Source organism: Hippopotamus amphibius, chromosome 14 (genome assembly GCF_030028045.1).
Source record: "Hippopotamus amphibius kiboko isolate mHipAmp2 chromosome 14, mHipAmp2.hap2, whole genome shotgun sequence".
In the NCBI taxonomy this organism is placed as follows: domain Eukaryota; kingdom Metazoa; phylum Chordata; class Mammalia; order Artiodactyla; family Hippopotamidae; genus Hippopotamus; species Hippopotamus amphibius.
In genome coordinates, this window is record NC_080199.1 from 28,839,046 (window position 1) to 28,861,429 (window position 22,384).

The window sequence follows — 22,384 nt, forward strand, 5'->3', positions numbered from 1 at the left end:
TGTGTTGATGGAGGTCCAAAGGTGCCTCTTTAATAGCAATCAATCAACAAGTAAATGATGTTACTGAGCCATCCTATTCAATAAATCATATCCATCATATGTTACTGGATATCCTCTACATCTTTCTTGAAATTTAGTACATTTGTTTTACTTATTTATTTTCAGGTATTGAGGTACTAGGAGGAAACTCTTTTTTGGCTTATTAGCTCGTGTGTGTGTGTGTGTGTGTGTGTTTGTGTGTGTGTGCATGTGTGCGTGTGTGTGAAGAAAAGAAGCAGTCTTTTTATAAATTCCTATTGCTGTTAAAGTGGTCTAACTTACATACATCTGCGTCAACAGATATTTATTGTGTTTATTGGTCACTTAAAGCATCTGGAATATAGTATTAAGGAACACACATACACACAATAAAATTCTCTTTTCCTAGAGTTTACTGTCAAGCAAGAGCAGTGAGGAGGCATGGAAAATAGTTGATAACAGAAAGAAGAGAGTCTCATATAGAATGTAGAAGTTAATACATGGTGCAATGAAAAATAAGTCAAAAGTTGGGATGGAGAGTAATGGAGAGTATAGAGGATACACTTTTAAAAGGATTGTCCGGAAAAACTCACCTGTTTTAATAAAAGCCTGATGGTAGTAAAGATGCTTATCATAGAACTCTCTAGGCAGAATACCAATGCCAGAAAAAAAAAAGAAACAATGCAAGAGCCCTGGAAAGTCCAAGGAAAAGTAAGATTACATGACAGCAGAACAGACTGAGAGAAAGTGTGAAAAAGAGAGTAGATGGGATATTAGGACTGTTATGTAGGTCCTTGTAGTCTTTACTCTGAATAAGTTGAGTTGGGAAGCAGAGCAGGCATGGCATGACAAATTTTAAAATTACATGTCTTGAAAATAGGAACCAAAAATATTATTACAAAGATTAATAATAAGGTCATTATGTAATATATCAGGTGGCAAACAATGGAGTACCGAACATAGTGGTATTGGTGAAAGAGAGAAGTGACAAATGGGACCAGAAAAGCATTGGAGTTGGGGCATTAGAGATGAGCAGAAAGTCTTGGCATCATGTGGTGGTGGTTAGGTAATTAGTCAGACATTAGCAACAAGGAGGACACAGTGGCGAAAAGACAAGAGGGGAATAGTCAATTTATGCCCCAACCATCTGGGGACCATGCCCTGACCCCACCCAAAACAGGTGAAACTATGGTCAGGTGGTAGGCAACTTATCATGATAAAGAGGGAGCACAGTAACACGAGGGAACTTCCCTGGGCTTCACATGCCCAGACTAGACAAGCGTATAACCTATAGTAAACCCAAACTAATTATATCATCCTTAGAATAAAACCTACATGTGATGCCCCCCTCCTCTAGCTGTTCTTAGAGAATCGAGGGTAAGGGCATACGCAGTAATGAACTTGTTACATAACATGGGACTGTCAATCAAATCATGATTCCTTGTTACTCACCCTTGATCGCACCTGGCCTCTTTGCAGAATGCACTTTATAAACACTCTTAAGCCTATACAAGAGCGCTGGTTTCACTTTGCAGAAACAGCCCCTCAGAGTGTAACTATGTTTTAATAAACTTTGCTTTGCCCTTAAGCCCTTAGTGGTAGTCTGCAATTCTTTGCTTGCTGTCACAAGGATGGAGATTGCTGGTCTGGGTCTTCAGTTGACCTCCTCGGTTAAAGCTATTTGATACAATGCATGCTAACCCAGTAACAGTAATGGCCATAAACAGACATCATGGACATTGTAAGATTTGTGCCACAAACCAAGCATGGGCTTTAGGAAATGAAACCAGGTGCTTGCAAATAAAATTTAAAATTAATCTCTGCTCTACTGTGGAAGCCGTTTATAGTGATTCACACATGCAATTGTGAATCACTTCGTTTTATTGACAAATATCTTAGAACCTAATTTCATTCTGTTTTATGAAGAGAAGGGAATTGTTTAAAAAAAAAAAGAAGAAGAACACTGTTGCTCATGATCCAGTTATACAAAAGGTTAAAATACAGTCCTTCCACCTCCACTTGCCCAAGGACAGTGTGCCCTGAAGGGAATTCAAGATGAAAAAAGCGGGATGAGACATTCTGTGGGCCCCCCTACATAGTTAAGATGCATGTCTCAGAAAGAATTTCAATGACCTCAGATTCTTGCATCCTCCCGTAATAGAAAAGCACTAAAATCATTAACTTGAGATAACTGTGTTTTGTGGTTAGCAGTAATCTTTCACCAAGGTGCATACTTGAGGATATGTATTTCCTAGCCAAACAAATTCATGTATATCCTGGCTCCTCCCCTACATCTTCAGAGCAGTTCACTCAGAGCTACTGAATGGCTGCCTTCCAGGCTGTAGTCCTCAGTAAGACCCTGAATAAAACTTAAACTTTACAACTCTCATGTTGTGCATTTTTCTGTAAGTTCACAATTTTGGTGACCAATTAGGGACCCAGAGCAGACTTCTCCCTTTCTCCTTAACTCTACTAGGATCTGAAGACTTGGTACCACTACTGTTTAAAAGATCAAAGTTTAATCTCCTTCTGAGCTGTTTATTATTAAGGTTGAGTCCCAAAAATAAGTTTAATAGACCCAAATGCTGATTTTGAAGGTAGGATTATTTTAGGAATTTAGTAGATTTGTTATTTCATCTCATTTTTTTAGCACTCTTGAAGTCATTCAAAAGTGGAATAAAATAAATCATTCATTGATTTTCATTCATTATAAATGATGAATTAGCTCATAAGTATATAACTTAGCAGCTTTCATTATGATGGATATTTCCAAAGCTGTTTATTTTATGTGGAAGTACTAAATAAATCTTTCACAAAGATATCCCTATTAAATAAAAATATAGAAATCAAATAAATTTGCATAATATTTGATCTGTAGCAAAAAAAATTGCTAGAAATTAGGATGAAAATTCAAATAAATTACTGTGTTTACTATTACAATTCAAGATTCACTCATGAAGGGATCCATTGGTTAAATTGTATACATTTTCAGTAAGATAGCACTTGATATTATAACTCATGTACTACTGATTTCTAACTCTCACTTGGAAATTGCTAAAAACATTATGATAAACCTTAAGCAATTCTTATTTCAATATAAACTGTCAAAATAGTACAATAATAATTTTAGAAATGATAAACATTTTGAGGTAGTTTTTTGCAATTTTAAATCATTAGTACATTAATTAACTATTCTGTCAATCCACTTTTGATGGAGTATTTATTTTGAGGTTTTTCCTTTTTTTTTTTTTTTAAGGATTTTAAACTTGGCTTTGGCCATTTCTTAAAGGCTCTGTTATGTAAAATGTAAATATCATTGTCAAGAAACATTTATTTTCACTTGTTTTTAGTATTTCCTGCACACTTAACTGAAAATCTTAGGGAACATAAAGGCTTCGACTTAAATCACACAGAATTTTGATCTTTGCTGAATAGGAAACATAGTGTAATGTGAAGTATAACTGTTGTATTTATTGTCAAAACATCTCAGTTTTCATTTTCTCAACACTCACAAAATGAAAATATTATTCATATTGGTGTGTGCATTTAATAATAATAGAATCATTGCCTCAGGTTCTTATTTTCTTTTGTAAAACACTCATCTATTAATATTAATAGAATTTTTTTTAGTGAATGCATATAAGCCTTTTTGATATTTTCATATGAAATAATCAATGGTTGACCATTTCTTTCTTTGGATGTATATATTCACAAATTGGGAAAGCTAGAAGGATTCATGAACCAGTAAAGCTAGAATCCCTTTAATTAAGTGCAGTTACTAGCCCTTTGCCATTCTGAGCCTGAAGCTATATTATCAAACAGACTAAATTGTAATTCTCCAATTCTGCTTTGTTTCAGTTTATAATCCTTGAGCTATTTATCTTATATCCAACACACCACATAAATTTAAAATAATATGTGGCAACAACATTTACTTACTCTTTTTTTTGGCACACGGGCTTAGTTGCTCCGCGGCATGTGGGATCTTCCTGGAGCTGGGATCGAACCCGTGACTTCTGCATTGGCAGGCAGATTCTTAACCACTGCGCCACCTAGGAAGCCCAACTTACTCTTTTTAACACTAAGAAATATCACCAGATAAAGTCAGTTGCTCAACAGCAAGTCACCTATCAAAGCAAAGTGATATCTCATTTACCTTGCCCTATTAATGTCTTATTGTACAAAAAGAAACAGTCCCTGTTACAGTTTAGTGGATATAGCTTGCTAGATGCAAAATAATTAGTAGGCTTGATCAATGTTTTCTTATCACTATAAACACATATGAGGTAAATAGATTCAATTGATGCATATACCAAAGTTGAAAATATTATAAGGTCTAACCACTTATTTTTTAACTGTATTAAAGAACTATTGAACTCCCAACAAAATAAAATACTTAAGTAAGAAGACAAAAAGTAGACATTAATAGTATTTACATTTTCTTTGGAACAAAATCTACAAATTAATACATATTTTCCATTCAGTTTTGACTTTAAATTTTTTAAAAATTTCCTGGGATCCTTGACAACTACTAAAATCTTTAGGTGTACATCATTTTTTCTTATGTTAAGGTATAGTGTAGAAAAATATTTTAAAATACTGCACAATCAAGTCAAATGACCTAGTAAGCAGACTACCTAAATTTTTAAATAAAACAATAAAAATATGTTCAGCTTACTTTTAAGTATATTGTGTTTGATGATCTATAAACTGCTGAATTAATTTTGTAAGCTCATTTGGTCAAATTATGAGTTTGATAGAAATTCTGAAACAGAGACTAAAATATTTGACTTATTCTATCACAGAGTTCAGATCCTACCTCCCATCACATATGAATGCACTTACATTTAAAAGTCTAGAAAACACAAAACTATAAAAACAGAAAACAGGCCAGCAGTTTCCTGGGGCAAGGAATGGGCAGGGTGAAAATTTTGTGTGATGGTAGAGGTGTTCTAAGACTGGATTGTGGTGATGATTGCCCAGTTGCATAAATTTACTAAACTTACTGAACTATACCATTTTAAAATTGGTAAATTTTATGGTATGTAATTTATACCTCAATAAAGCTGTTAAAAATAAAGCTGCTTATATTTTAAAGGTATAATATGATATATAATATTACTTTCCTGACCTCTTATGTGAGTCAGAAGTTTTTGGAACTCCCAAGAGCTAGTAGTAGGAGGAAGCATATTGGATGATCTAGTCAAGTTTAGCACCACTGGCCTACCACCAAACTGTCTATGATGTATAGCGTTTATAAACCACCTTGTTGTCTGTATTTTTCATAAAATGTTACACAGAGGATTTACACAGTCTTTCATACCTAAAGTTTATCAAGTTCTTCTTTAGATATCTATGACTCCAACCAAAATATTCCATTCACTCTAGGCCCTATTTTTTTCTTTCTCTCTCTTCTCTTGCTTTTAGCCCACTCTGGTCAAGTATGAACTGCAACAGTTGGACTATTTCCCTGAGAGCAGCTAGCACCTCAACTATTTTCTACTCAGTTCTAATAAAATTAAGCATAATTGAGAATATAAAGAATCATTCTGAAACATATCCAAAATTCTCAGCAGTTCTTAATGACACTCCTTAAATGCTATGTTCAAACATTTTTGATTCCACAAGCCTTACTCTACCAAACTCTAGTGAATGCTTGCTATAACACTGACTCCTGTCTAGATCCACACACATATACACATATACCAAAAAAGAGTATTTTCCTCCATCAAGAAGATATATTTTTGTTAATCTAACATGGAAATCTTTCATACTGCTATTTGTTCTGTCCAGTGAGGTAAACACTGCCTTGAAACAGATATCATGATCAATGTTTGATATGAGAAACCAACATTTATATGGAAGTTCATACACTGAAGTGTGAAGGAAGCATTTGCAAATAAATACACATATAATATATGAGTGCTGGGCGCTATGGGTGATTGCGATATCATGTCCTGTGTTAAGGGTCTAAGTCGCTAATCATATGTGGCTGATTGTTGTCATACAGAAATGTACATCAGATCTTCCAATTACTTAGTAGAAGGTGGAAAATGATGTTTTAATATAATATTTATTAACCTTTAAATATTGGCTTAATTGTTTTAAAATTATACAGGCCAAACACTTCAAATCTCTTCAAACAAGCTTGGCCTTTGGTGAATTGCTTGCAACATCTGATAAATTCACACTCAAATGCCAGTATATCTTGCCTCCAATACACACACACACACACACACACACACACACACACATGCATACATATATATAATTTCAATAGCCTGTATTAACCAATGATGTCCAAGGTTTGTTTTCAAGTCCCTGGATCTATTTTATTTGTAAAACTCTCAAGTTTTTCGTACTAATTAACCTGCAGTAAAGTTTCCAAATGCTTATTGCAAGTCCCAGAGTACCATTTTAGATAATACAGTCTCAACTATTTTTGTAGAAAACGAGTTGGTGGTGGTGGTGGTGGTGGGTTTTTTGTTTGTTTGTTTGTTTGTTTGTTTTTAGAAAATGTGATTTTATTCTGGGGAGGCCAATGTTCCCCTCCCAGCCTCCCTCCCTCACACTAGCCCTGTTGCATCATGGGGTCTTTTCACTCCCAGACCTCATTTCCTGGGCCACACCTACTCCAGGGAGCAGATCTGAGCTCTGCCTGGGTACTCCTTAGCCAGGAGGGCCTTGCCAGGAGAGATCCTGCTGCTGGCACCCCATCCAGCCCACAGCCCCACTAGATCCCTCCTCTCGGCAAGCCTCTCCATCTTTGGCTGGTCTCAGCAGATTCTGCCCCAGACCAATGTAAGGAAGGAGCTGGCCATCCCAGGATGGGCTTGTCCAAGCCACCTTGTGACAGTGCTTCTGCTGTCAGCTCACCTTGCTGGCCTCAGATATTGGAGGACTCAAGCTGAGGGCTCCAGTGTGCAAGGGGGCTCCGCAGTGCCCGCAGCTCCTGTTCCAGCGCCTTGTTGCGGCGGTACATGTCCATGTAGCCCCATGGATCTTCCGCTGGTAGCGCAGCACCCACTGCTTCTCCTCCTGTCACATCCACTGCTCCTGCTCAAATTTCAGCACCTGCTCCTGGCCTGGGAACCACTCCTTTAGCAGCTCGGCCCGCAGCTGCTCAGGACCACCTCCGACCTCACTGCCGTCTGCCTCCCCTAAAACCCCCTGCTCTTGCAGTCATCGGCCTCACTGCTGTCTGGGGCCTCCTCCCAAGAGGTCTGCTCCTGAAGGCTCAGCACGGCCTCTCGCAGCTGGACTAGCTCTGCGTCCTGTGCCTGAGCTTGTGCCCAGCTGCCCCGAAGTTGCACCTTCAGGATTTTTAAACTTGTTTCAAAATATTTGTTTCTAACCCGCTTTTCCCTTTTTTAGAAACAAGTTTGAATTCCTAAAAAAAAGTATTTCTACACTGATATTTAAAAAAATGCCTGATGAAAACTGTATTTAAAGTTATCTAAAACATAGTATATCATATAAATTAATTTTTTAATGATAACATCCAGTCCCTAACAACACATTTTCCCCTAAATATGTCTGAGCTAAACAATACACCCAAAATGTCTATATGGTATTTAGCAGGGTGATAGGAAACACCATTACACCTGTTCAAAATTCTTATACTGTATCTTTGCAAATCTTTGAAACAATGGGTATTTTATTGACCAAATTCATAGCTCATCTCTAGCATGATGATTGCTTAGTAAAACAATGATGTCCTGTATCATTTAGGAATAACATACAACAAGTGGAAATGCGGTGGCTTACTGAAATAAGGTTCATTATGATCACATAATGAGAAATCCATTGTACGTTTTGAAGTCTTTACCATGATGCCGTTACTATCCTAGCCTGCTCCTTCCTCCCTTCCTTCCTTCCTCCCTCCCCCTCCCCCCTCTTTCTCTCTCTTTCCCTTTCTTTCTTTCTTTCCCCTCACCCTCCTTTCCTTCCTTCCTTTCCTTCCTTTCCTTCTTTCCTTCCTTCCATCTTGCCTATCTTCACTGTAGAGCTTTATCCTCAGTTACCTCACAGTCTAGTGATATCTGACGTATCTCTAAGTTCATATCTGTTTTCCAGATGATAAAAATAAATAAGCAAGGAGTAGAGAGGTGAATACCCTGTCAGGAAAGCTAAATACCTAGAGATACTCAATGTATTTGTGCTGATCTGTCACTGGTAAAAATGTGAGACCTGGCTGTGCCTATCTCAATCAGCCTAGGAAATTTAGCTTTTGTTTTTTATTTTAATTTGAACACATGCCCCCCCATAAAAACAATAATAGATTTTCATTAGTAAGAAAGAAAAGGAGAGTAGATATTGGATAGCAACTGTGTCTCTACCCATGCCCCAGATCCTAGAGTGTAACCCCAAATTCTACCTTGCATTAAAAATGAAAACTCAATTCCTGGGTCTCTGCATCATGTTGAAAACCAACAAAGCAAAACAAAATAAAGCAAAGTTATTAGACTTCAGAACCCTTGAACTACGATTGCTTTAGTTGTCTAGTGCATGATGATAACTGGTAATCTTTTTAGTTTCTTCACATATGCTAAATATTTTCTGCTTATGCCATTTGATAAAACACACACACAGTCCCCCTCTTCATCCAAATTAGTGCTGCAACAGTATGATGATAATTTACTTTCCCTCCTTCCATTTCATCACACATCCTCACTGACTCTGAAATCCTCTTTGCCATGTGTATTCTTTTGAGAAATGCAGCTGGACCGTTTTCCCTTTTGAGAAAAAGTCTTCTGGGATTATTATACATATACTTCTTTTCTTAATTAAATTCTGACTATTATTTTGGCCCAGATACCATCTCAATAAATTCACAGGAGTTTACTATTGGATTGTTGCTATCTTCAATCTTCTTGTTAATGATATTATTAATGAGAACATGGAAAGAACCTCAGATATTTGAAATAGGGATTTTCAGAATATTACATTAGTGCTCTTGATAGCATAGAGTATTTGACAGAGTCTGTGTGCAATCAGCATTTATTGAGAATATTGGAATTTAAGGAAAAAATGAGTGTGTGGCAAGGGAGTGGTATAAAGGGAGTGGACTTTGGTGTTTGCTGGTTAGAGAATCTGTTTAACTTTCATAATGTGGATATAGAATCCCCTCTGGGAAAGATTATAGTCATTCTTCTAGGAATTATCTCCCAGAACAGAGAACTACTTGCTTAGAGATTCAGGTCATAAAAAACACATGAAGCTTCTTTAAATATGAAGTGTGATCATTGACATATTTGTAACTATAAATTTCATTGTTAAATCAATAATGTTTTGCTTTGGATATCTGTGGAAATATTTTTACTGAAATTCCTCATAGCTTTGCCATTGGCCTACAATGATTAATTTTATAACTGATTTCTCTGTTTTTTAATTTACTATTATTTTCCCTGCACTATCGTTATAAAAGTGCTAGAATCAATACCAGGAAAAGTCTACTTCTCATGTTTTGTTGGGGCTGATGTAAAATATATATGATTTTACCATGCAGTTTTTACTGAAGCATATTTGTATCTCCACTGTGCGTTTTCAATTCTTATTTATTTCTTTGCCCCACATTCCTCATCAATATCTATCTTATTTTTTACTTGATGAAATTGTCTTTATTTCTACATACTACTCTACGTTTCTGGAAAAGTGCAGAAATAAGCACATACATAGGTATGAGTGTGTGTGTCTGTGTGTGTATATACATATTGCTTTGTGTTCTTAAATAAAATATGCACTACTGCTTACTCATTGAGTTTTATGCAAATTGGAATATATATCTAATAAAGGTAATCCAGTATAATATTATAATACAGTCAAGTGCAATATATTTATGAAAGATTTAAATAACCTCAAATGACAAATTCTGGAAACAAAAATATTTTATTTTGTAAATACAAATAGATAAATTAGTAGTTTGGGATTAACATATACACACCACTATATATAAGATAAACTAAGGACCTATTGTATAGCACAGGGAACTATATTCAATATCTTACAGTAACTTATAATGGAAAAAAATCTGTAAAAGGATATACACACACATATATGTGTATATATGCATATATATCTCTGAATCATTTCTCTGTACACCTGAAACTAACACATTGTAAATTAACTATATTTCAATTTAAAATATAGTTATACAAAAATTATTTATTTTGTTTGTGTTCCTTGTACCAACTAATATCCTGGGACTATGGATTGAGTGAAAACCTATAACCCAAAGATTATTTTATGAAGTTGATATAACATTTAAAGAGACCCAATGGTTATCTATTTATAAAATAAATAACACTAGAGTTTTTCAGAATTTTAGATATGCTAGAATAATTTTTTATTATTTCTAGTTCAAAATAAAATTGTTAGATAAGGCTATCATTTTCTAATGGATTAATTCATTTTTTAAGACAGACTATAAAATTTGTATTACATAAAATATTATAAGTTTACATAAAATATTATGGGATATACCATCTGAGATTAGATTACAAAGAGACTCTGGCTTCCATCTTGTGTGCTGTCTGTTACTGTCTCTCTCACTTGTTTTGAGTGGAAGTTATCTACCATGTGAAATTGCCATATGAAAGATTCAAGTGGCAAAGGAGATCTTTGGCTAACAACTAGTTAGGAATAGAGGCCCTCAGTTCAAAAGTACATGAAAAAAATGAATGCTGATAATAGCCATGGAAAAAAGCTTTTATGCCCCTCCGGTTGAGCCTTCAGCTGATACTGAAAACATGGGTACCTAGCAATGTCATGGCCATATTCTTGACCCATAAAATCTATGAGATAACAAATGCTTGTTGGTTAAAGCACAAATACTTCAGGTAACTTTTTACACAGCAACACAGAATTAATACAAGTTCTGAACTTGGGGTTTAGGAGAAATATCACTTGATATCTTACCTATCACAGATACTGTTAGTTTAGTCATACCTATGGGATCATAAGGCTCAAAGAGTGAAGTGACTGTATACCAGGTCTATACAGTCTAGACCTTATATAGAGTCATTTTTTACTCTGGGACCCCCTCAATGGTTTAACCTTCCAAATAACTCAATAATAGATTGTATTAGTGCATCTGAAATTGGTATGTGATACCGTTGAAAGGTAAGGAAGCTTAACTAGTGTTGTGGTAGGTGTATAAGATTCAGCAGTGTGCCTTTTACCTAAGTAGGGATATCATGATATGCTGCTGATAACTGCACCCCTAAAAACTTCACTAAATGGCAGATATTCTAACCTCCATGTGTTTATTTTCCAACCTTTGGTTCACATATTTCCTACTAATGTGCTTGCTAATTTGCCATTTCTTAATCACCAGTTGTTAACTAATTAACAAGGTGTCTAATTAACACAATGTTATAATTTCAGTCCAACTTTGTAAGATATACAGAATGATAATATGATCAAGGTCCCCGTAAACTGCATTAGGACAGAGAGCTGGACACCTGACAGTTCTGATTTAAATGAATAAAAGTATACTACTACTTTTGTCACATAAAAGCCAAGTCATTTTGATCTTTCTAAATGATGGATATAAACCTAAAGGTATTGACCAAATAAATAGTCATATATCACATGTCAGAAATTTGTTGAATTTCTCCAGTAAATGTATTACATCTTCCACAGCAACTGCATTTGAGACTACAACCTGATTAATCTATGGTAGTATGCAATCATCTGCTATGATATAGCTGGATCTGTAGACACCAGACAAGAAAATTTAACCGGGATGTGATAAGACAACAAACTTTGCAAATTTCACATCTTCTTTGGTGACATTTACCTCTACAGTTCCTCCCATTATGCACCAATGATTTTTTATTTACTATCATGACATGATTAGTTAAGTCTTTTGGGCTTCCACTAGGTCTCCCTACGTTACCCTTACATATTCTCCAGATTAGCAACAAATATTAGGGTTCTATCTGTTAATTATATCTTCCAATTATATATTAATAAACCAAGAAAATAAACACAGGATCCCTTTAGACACCTTATGAAAATTTCAATTTCTAATAAATAATTAGTTCCCACTCTTTTCACCACAATACTGTTTTGAGTCACTAAGCATTAGTATTAGCTCAGACTTCATAAGAGTATGATTAATTAAACAGTGTCAGAATACTTTCTTAAGTATATATCAATATTTGCCTTGGAAAATCATGGTCACATTAGAGAAATATCTAATGCATAGCTTTAGATGGAGTTGCAGGGTCCCTCCTCAAGGTAATATTTATACTTCAAATGTTGGGATCTGGGACTGTGGATGCATTCTGGTGTAAGAAGTAAGTGATTGATCGAATTTCCATTGTGATATCTATCAGCAGATTTCTGCTTCTTAGCCATTCAGTCTTTATGATTGGGTAAGTTCAGTAGCACCTTGGTTGACTCTTATTTGTCATACCTCTGGGAAATTAATGTCTATTAGCAATCACTCCAGTCTAAATCTCCATTGAGGTAATTATATACACCTCGCCTATGGCTGTTGTATTTCTCCCTGGCTTTACAAATCATATAATATATTAGAGGATAATGTGTAGATAGCTATAGCTATCAGTATCTATCTATTTATTTAGAGAGATAGAAAAATAAAAGGATATCAGTTATTCTAGAATACGAATTTGTGAGTGTACAGGGTAACCAGACTAAGCCTCATGGAAAAAGTGGCATCTGAGCAAAGCTTGAAGAAGGGGAGGAAATTTGTCAAGTGGGTAAGTAGATATCTGGAATTGAAAAGTTCTCAATAAAGGGACAGTTAAATTAAAAATCCCAGGACAGGAATGTTTTTCACATTTAAAGACTAGCAGGACGAGTATGACCAGAATGGACTAAACAAGAGAAGGGGAGTAAAAGGACACATCAGTTTTTGTAGCACCTTATAGGCCATTTTAAGGAATTAGGATTTTATTTTCAGTGAAATGCAAAGTCATTGGAGGGTTTTAGCTGGAGGAGACTAGATCTGCTTTAGGTTTTAAATGTATCACTGAGTGTTTTAGCATGGCAAGAGTATAATTCATTGTATGTTTATTTAGTTAATAGTCAATAAGAATTATTGCTTTTACAGTATCCAAACTATTGACACATCTCTCTGACATCAACATGTACAAATAAATTCCCTTTATCATCCTCTTTGGCCATGATACATGATATATGTTTTCTGTGGCACCATATATTATTTTCCTCATTCTCCCCAATGTTATATCCTTGATTAAACTCCTTATTTTTGAGAGCATCTATATGGGAGACTATTACACTAAGTCAATATTCAATTATTGTATATATAAGTACACATCCTTAAGCCACAGTTGTTTTAATTCAGCCATCCATGACACCTTCGGGACTTCTATGCTTGGTAATTTCCAATTCAAACAAGGCAGTTGTATTATAGAATAAGTGAGTAAATGTATACACAATACTTAAAAGAAAGATACTTGGTACTGCCTCAATGAAAGGTAACTAATATTATTGTTGTTTCTGTTATTATACTTTTTATTAAAAAATATATGAAAGTCATTCTTACAATATAATTGGTCCTTCTCTAATACACCCATATAAATTATTGCCTATACTTTTTTCTGAATATTGGACTTAAACTCTTTGCTTTGTCATTTATTAGATTGGTTTTCTGTAAGAGTAGACAATAAGAAGTCAGGAAGACGTAATTAATTGCTGATCTCATCACTGATTAGTCACATAATGTGGAGCAAAATATATCTCCACTGCATTCAAATTCTGAAAAGGAAAGTAGAGTTTACAATATCTCATGGGCTGATTTTACATATGTAAGGATGTGTACCTTATATGAAGTAGTATGTATGGTATATGATATAAAAATGAAAGTTATTATTCAATATTTTAACAAGCTTTTCTGGGAGTAGGAGAAATTATTTGATCAATAGAAACTTTGTATAAATTTGGTGAATAAGTCAACAAGTTTGTTGAAATATTTATTGGTCAAAAATTAGTCTTTTTTTTCTTATGTTTTAATTTTTTTTTAACTTGGGAAAATGTTGATTCTTTTTGTATATCTTAAGTATGTTCCCATATTAAATATGATTTTTAATATTTTGGTTCTCCCCTTGTTCCTTTTTAAACAATTTATTCCTTCTTTGGATTTTGAGTAATACTAAGAAGTTGAAAATAACGTAAATATTCAATGATAAAATGATTTGGGATAATTTGCATACCCAACAATAGGAGATTGATTGATTAAATTATGGTTAGTTGTAAAACAATATCTAGAGTGTAATGTTATTTTAAAAACTAATAACAGTAACATGTCTGAACGAGAGACTTGTGTTTATTTATTTTTAAATTTTATTTATTTATTTATTGTTTTTTTGGGGGTACAAGTTCAGTCATCTGTTTTTGTACACATATCCCCGTATTCCCTCCCTCCCTCGACTCCCCCCCACCCTCCCTGTCCCAGTCCTCTAAGGCATCATCCATCCTTGAGTTGAACTCCCTTTGTTATACAGCAACTTCCCACTGTCTATAGAGGCTTGTGTTTAATACCGAGAACTTCATAGGCATTATACCCATCTTTAAACACTAGTCTTTTTCTCACTAACTTCAAGTTCTTAAACCTTCTGTTCCACAGTTTCCGTTTATAAAATGTGTGGAATGATGGATACTAATATATACATAAACCCCTTAGCACAGTACCTGTCCTAAGCATGTAGCACCAAGAGTTTGCTCTTTCATACAGCACTGCACACACATATGGCTAAGACATTGGGGCATATTTTTTAAAAGGATCAATGGTGGACTTCTAATTCCATTTGTTCTAAAAGAGAATAATGCTATTTTTAGTTTATTTTTATGCATAAAATTAATTTCAAATGGGTTATATAATTTTGTTTTGATTTTATTTGTTAATATTTTAGAAATGTTCATGAAACAATTTTTTAATCCTTCTATCATGTAAGAGCAATACTAACATCTCTGAGAGAAGCAAGAAAAAATTATTAAAAGGTATCTTTATGTCAAGAAACTTTACAATTTAACTGTAGTATAGTAAGAAATAACAGTATTTTTAGTCACAACAAAGAAAAGAAAAAGATGATATATCCATTGTAAGTTAATTAACATTTATTGAATTCATAATTGATAATTACTGTTTTATCTGTGGTTAAATTGATAGAATTGCACTGACAAAGGGACTGGAGTTATGTGGGATATAAAAGGAATTTATTTGACTGTTTTATAGCTACAAGTTCATAGAAAGCAATCAAATTTTTTTCTACTTCATCATTTTCTCTTTATATTTGTGGCTTTTGAAGTTTGTAGGATTATAAAAATTGCACTCAATTGCTTACAATTAACATGCTCCAAAGAGTTGTCTATAAATTTTATGCCTTCTCCCTTAAAAGAAAGTAACAAATAGAATTTTTATACTTTGAATCACATCTCTACATCTCTGTTTCAAGAATGCTTTGTATGCCATTAATGTATTCATTTCTTCATTCCTTCATAAAATATTTAGTGTCTGATTACTCACTTATTTTCAGACCCAGTATTTTTCTTGAAAACCACAAAAGAGTAAGAACTTATTCCACATTCGAATAGCTTAGCTTCCTCCAGTCATAGAGCTAGTAAGTTGTAACCCTGAATTTGATAGCACATCCGCTTAATGGCAAAGTGAGCAACTGAGAAAGAAAGAGGCCATGTTTACAGTACTTCATATATTCTGTTTTCTTTCCCTTTTTATTTATTTGAGCTTATTTTAAATAATCCATGAACACTCTTTTAATCCATACATGATCTCTTACATCCATTGGAAGTATTAATTATAGCTTTCTAAGTATTAGTTATAGCTTTTAATCTTGATAACTCTGATTAATATATTATTACTTATATTTTAATCTGCATATTACAAATTTTATGTATTCTGACTCAGTATATTACAGCTATTTCAGTTTCCTTGTGCCTAATTATATTAACTAGAATAGAGGAATAGTTTCTCAAAAACACAAAAAGTACAAGTGATTTTAAAAGAATTACTACAAAGAGAACTACATGTTGAAAGTAATCCTAATAATGTAATGGCAGTCTTAAAATGAGAAAATGGCATCTTTTAAATTTCTCCACTACCTAATTATATTTATTATAAGCTATCATGAAGCTTGGTTAATGATGATATAATAAGCTCAGATGAGAAATTGGGCATCAATTTCTAATTTATGAATAAGGGTATTTAAATATGATTTACATCCAATATCTTTAACAATGAAAGTCTCCTGTAAAGTGTGTTTCTTGGAAAAGAACTAGGATTTCAAGTCATTCTTTGTTGGTAACAATTATGGGATGAAATGTGGAAGAAGCCAAAGACTTCTTTCAAGTATCTGCTGTCAAATCTATTAGTAGGTAAGGACTGAACTCCTTGCTAGAGGAAGTAATACAGATGCTGGCATCTTTTATATGTTAGTCTTGTTTATACCTTATATTTAGGTCTCTTAAAAGCAGCATAAAATTTTTGTTTTTATTTGTTCTATTTCCTCCTTTCTAAAACTTTTCTCTTGCAGTTGGAGGATTTAGTCTATTCACATTTATTGAAATTGCTGTTATATTTAGGTTTAAGTCTATCATCTTATTATTTGTTTGTCCCACCTCTTCTGTTTTCTGTTTACTTTTTTCTTCTTCTTGTTTTCTTATAGATTAGTCTAGCATTTTTTATTCACTAATTTTTATTCATTAACCTTTCCCTTTATTTTTTGTTAGCTACATATTAATTTTATTATTTTTATTTGTTTCTAGAATCACAATGTTCATTTGGACTTATGAAAATCTTTCTTAAAATTATGTGTATCTATCTATATATATAGATACATATATATGCACATATATGTATACTCATATACATATATACATATATGTAGTCTCAAAAAAAATGGACCCTGCTACTTATATAATTGTGAAATTCTTCCTAAAGTAGTATATGAGGAAATTATGATTCTTATTCATATTGTCTAGATTTTATCACAGTTTTTATTTACATTTAATAATGGGAAAATATTGGTGTGGAGCATTAATACTACAGGTTAGGAATGAAGAACTCCAGAGCTGGATCATTACCTTTGCTTCTTAGAAGCCTTAAGATTTATTTTATATGGGTAAATTGGTCTGACTTTATTCAAACAGGTCACAGAAACACCTCAAACAATATATTACATGCTCCCATTTTGTAGAATGATTAAAAAGAAAAAGAAAAAGTTATTAGCTTCAAACAATTGTTCAGGCCTACTTTAAAGAACAGCAAATCAATTAGCACACCTACTTCTCACAACAGCTCTAGAGAGTAAATAATACTATCCTTCTTAGAAATTTGAGGAAACTGAATTACTTAGAGTGAGGTTCAGGTCATACAGCTGGTAAATACTTAATCCGTGATTCAAAATTATATCATCTGGCTTGAACTCATGCTCTTAACTATCACATTAAACAACCTGCCTGGATTGTCTCCTAAATTGTCTAATTAACCATTTAGAATATAAAGGCAATGTGTGAACTCACCTATCAGTGTGTTTGTCCTATGATAAACATTTCTTGTCTTATGGTGTATTAGTTTGGACTCATCAATGACAAGCAACAGAAATGCACTCTATTAACATAAGAAAGTGATAATTTATTGAAAAGATATATCTCAAAGAATTTAAGTATAATTTGAAGAACATTATGTCAGAAATGGCAAGAACCAGGGCATCAGTAGGGTCTAATTAACACATGTAGTGAAGAATTTCTTTAGAGCATGCATAGCCATCTACTTCCTATCTTTGTGTCATTACTCAAAATTCAAATTTCAATGAGAAATCATATGAATGACCTATCTTGGGTCAAGTTTAAACAGGAAAGCAGTTAATTGTTGTGCTAGCAAGGCTGGGTCCATGAGAGAAGTCTTATTTGCCAAAGCAATTTTATTGATGCTATTTCTGGAAATGGATGTTGGGAAGGCAGATGTACCCAGGATTCATTTCTTCAAGCAAATGCTTCAGCACAGAGTTTGAAGAGCTCTTTGGCTTTAGTTGTTTGCCTCATATAATGATTATCACCCAAAGTTCTTGACTTGTTGGGGTTAACTAGAGTGTATTTTCCTTATTAGATAATTTTTTAAGAACATTTATTGAGATACAATTAGCAGACAGTAAACAGCATATATTTAGAGTGTACAATTTGGTATCCCAATCTCCCAATTCATTTCCCCACAACTCTCCCTGCTTTCCCCACATGGTGTCCATGTGTTTGTTCTCTACACCTGTGTCTCTATTTCTGCCTTGCATTTCCTCTTTCATAGTTGTTAGCATTTGCCTTATGTATTGAGGTGCTCCTATATTGGGTGTGTAGATATTTATAATTGTTATCTCCTCTTCTTGGATGGATCCCTTGATCATTATGTAATGTCCTTTCTTGTCTCTTGTAACATTTTTTATTTTAAAGTCTATTTTATCTGATATGAGTATTGCTACTCCAGCTTTCTTTGGATTTCCATTTGCATGGAATACCTTTTTCCATCCCCTCACTTTCAGTCTGTATGTGTCCCTAGGTCTGAAGTGGGTCTCCTGGAGACAGCATATATATGGGTCTTGTTTTTGTATCCATTCAGCCAGTCTGTATCTTTTGGTTGGTGCATTTAGTCCATTTACATTCAAGGTCATTATCGATGTGTATGTTCCTATTACCATTTCCTTAATTGTTTTGTTGTTGTTTCTGTAGGTCCTTTTCTTCTCTTATGTTTCCCACTTAGAGAAGTTCCTTTAGTATTTGTTGTAGGGCTGGTTTGGTGGTGCTGAATTCTCTTAGCTGTTGCTTGTTTGTAAAGCTTTTGATTTCTCCATCGAACATGAATGAGATCCTTGCTGGGTAGAGTATTCTTGGTTGTAGGTTCTTCCCTTTCATCACTTGAAATATATCATGCCACTCCCTTCTGGCTTGCAGAGTTTCTGCTGAGAAATCAGCTGTTAACATTATGTTAGTTCCCTTGTATGTTATTTGTTGTTTTTCCCTTGTTGCTTTTAATAACATTTCTCTGTCTTTAATATTTGTCAGTTTGACTACTATATGTCTTGACATGTTTCTCCTTGGGTTTATCCTGCCTGGGACTCTCTGCACTTCCTGCACTTGGGTAGCTATTTCCTTTCCCATGTTAGGGAAGTTTTCAACTATTATCTCTTCCAGTATTTTCTCAGGTCCTTTCTCTCTCTCGTCTCCTTCTGGGACCCCTATAATGTGAATGTTGGTGCATTTAACGTTGTCCCAGAGGTCTCTTAGGCTGTCTTCAGTTCTCTTCATTCTTTTTTCCTTATTCTTTTCCGCATCAGTGATTTTCACCATTCTGTCTTCCAGGTCACTTATTTGCCCTTCTGTCTCAGTTAATCTGCTATTGGTTCCTTCTAGTGTATTTTTCATTTTTTATTGTGTTGCATATCTCTGTTTGTTTGTTCTTTAATTCTTCTAGGTCTTTGGTAAACTTTTTGATCTTTGCATCCAGTCTTTTTTCAAAGTCCTGGATCATCTTCACTATCATTATTCTGAATTCTTTTTCTGGGAGGGTGCCTATCTCCTCTTCATTTAGTTGTTTTTCTGGGGCTTTATCCTGTCCCTTCATCTGGGACAAAGTCCTCTGCTTTTTCATTTTTTCTATCTTTCTGTGGCTGTGATTTTCAGTTCCACAAGATGAAATACTGCTGATACTGCTTGATACAGATGTCTGCCCTCTTGTGGAGGAAGCTATCTAGGAGGCTCGTGGGTGCTTCCTGATGGGAGGGACTATTAGATAATTTTTTAAAGTATAACAACAAAATCGGCATTGGCTTTCTAATAGTTTTGTATCCTTCTGCCATCTCCATTTTATTATTGGTTAGTAATTATGCATAGTAAAAATAAAAACATTTATTAAATATATGTTTTCATGTACTAATTTACTTAATATTTTCTATTAGTCATAAACCTCATTTTAGACTCTGTAGTGAAATAAATTCTAAAAAGGCACAGAAGAGATTTTGTTTTATAAGTTAGTTGAGGGTTTCTAAAATACTTTTAATAATTTATAATTCTATGCAATATGAGGTTCATGACCTGATATCATAAAACAAAAAACAGTTGATAGTTTGAGACACATTCATTTCTATGCAAGTAAAAGGTTAATTGCTTACTAATAATTTAAAAAATCACCTCATTTCCCATACTCAAGAATGAGATCATAAGAATTTAAAACGTATACAAACTCCCAAGAAGCAAATTTTACTGCAACTTCAACATCATTTTATTAATTGTCATTATATTATTTATCTTTCCAAGCAGGGAAGTTTTGAGTGTGAAAAGGAGCACAATCAGTAATTACTCTTGGGTCACAGATGGAAACCAGTACTAATGCAAGAACATAGGGAAAAAAAAATCTTGCTACTCATCTTACACTATGTTTCTTTGCTTAGCAAAGATTTCAAAGGAAATTATTCTTTATTGCCTTTGAAAGAGGGTAAGATTTTTATAAGTCATGAGAAGAGATTTAAAATAAAGGACTTTGAGAAGTAAAATATCTGAAATTAAAAAGAGCACTGGAATATTCAGAGACTAGAGAACATTAGCAAGCTAAAAATAGTGATAGTAATAGAGTTAGTGTTGGAAGAGAGAAGAAAGCTAATATAAGAAGCTGGTATCTGAATCCGGCTGCCTTAAACAGTTCTTCTATCTTCTTATTATCTATTTAGTAACTGTCATGGTTGGTAATAGTCTTCATTTTCTTTTGTATATGTATCAGTCCACCAAGCAAAATTTTAGAACCCTTTTGTCATAAGACAAATATATGTTCTATTTAGACATTCGATGTTTATGGTTTACGTCAATTTAGTATCCATGTTATTTGTTAACATTATACAATGGTCAGGAATCTATGAGAGACTGAGCAGACAAGTGTATTTTTGGTGACAAGATTCTGAGAAAACTTGGTGAAAAAGTTTGGCAATTATCCATCTCTAAGTGTTAAGCAAAGATACTATTTGCATAACTGTCCTCCCCAATATCTCTTCTCACAGCTTGCAGTGGCAAATCAGTTGCTCAGTCAGTGGGAGGAATGAAAACACAGAAGAGATTGAAAGATATTTCATGTGAGGAGATAGTGTCAACCCAAATTCACTTTTTAAAAATTTTTCTTCTGTGAATTGGTGCCTGAGATCAGTAAAGTCTCCTAAGAATCTAGCAGTCAAAGGAAAAAGTGAAGGAGTGTCTGGGTATCAGTAACGGTGCATTGCCCAGAGCAAAAGGAACATGAATTATAGTAACAATAGTTTGGGATACATTTGAACACTTAAATTTAGGATAAATTGTAGGGAATCTTATTCCACATTTGAAGAATTTTGAAAATATCAGTGGATACCTGGACATTACTGGGAGCCCTCTGATAGAATAATGACAGGATGAAAATTATACTTAAAGAATATCAATTTGACAGCAGTGCAATAGGCAGATTGAACAGAGAAGAAGGGAGTTGAAGGCTGAGTGAAGAATTAGAGGGTCATTCATAGACTGAATCATTTTAAAGTGTTGTTTTCAGAAGATGAAAAATGTTCAAATATTGGTACTTTCATAAGGTTAGACCTAATGGTGTTCCAGACATGATGTAATAATGTACTAAAGTGATGTTAGTGAGAGAGAATAAAATAAGAGAGAGAGATGTAAAAATAATGCCAATTTCAAGAATGTAATTTCAGTGAAGTAACAGAACAGAACTCAAACTGCTTTTTGAAGCTTCCTAGGAATGAATAGAACATCTCTGCAAATAGTTAATATTTATTAAGTGCTCAAGATAAGCCTCACACTACTTTGTATCTTATATGGATGAGCTCCTGGAATTATCACAACAATGATAATGGTTATGATACCTACCATAAGAGGTAGGTATTATTATCTTACTTACTGAGTAAATTAGGAAACAGAGGGAAAGAAAGTATTTCCAGCTTGTCCAAGGTAACACAGCTAGTAAGACATGGGGCCAGGATTTAAATTCCAGGTGAATCTATAGTTCATGCTTTGTATTGCTAAGCTATACCATTTGGAATAATAAGTTAGTCTCCAAATCATCTACTCCACATACAGTAGTAATTGTGTGCTTTTTGCAATTAAAAGAAAAATTTAGGACCCAGATTATATAAAATTGGAAAGTGGGTGAAATTTATTTTTATACCTAGAAACCCTCAAATTTTACCTACAATCCCAGGACCCTAATGCCTATAATAGATCTTTGGTTCTTCCATAGATTTATTAATAATTATTCTTCAAAATCATTACATTTTATTAAAAATTTGCTGTTCCATAGTCTCTCTCATTTCTAGCTCTACCTCTTGACCAAATATATAGA

The 22,384-nt window shown here is 33.9% G+C and overlaps 1 pseudogene; it reads right to left on the reverse strand.

Annotated features, from left to right (window-relative positions):
* Window positions 1-6,904: 6,904 nt before the first annotated feature.
* On the reverse strand, window positions 6,905-7,849 carry LOC130835556 (NEDD4-binding protein 3-like; annotated as a pseudogene).
* Window positions 7,850-22,384: the final 14,535 nt, after the last annotated feature.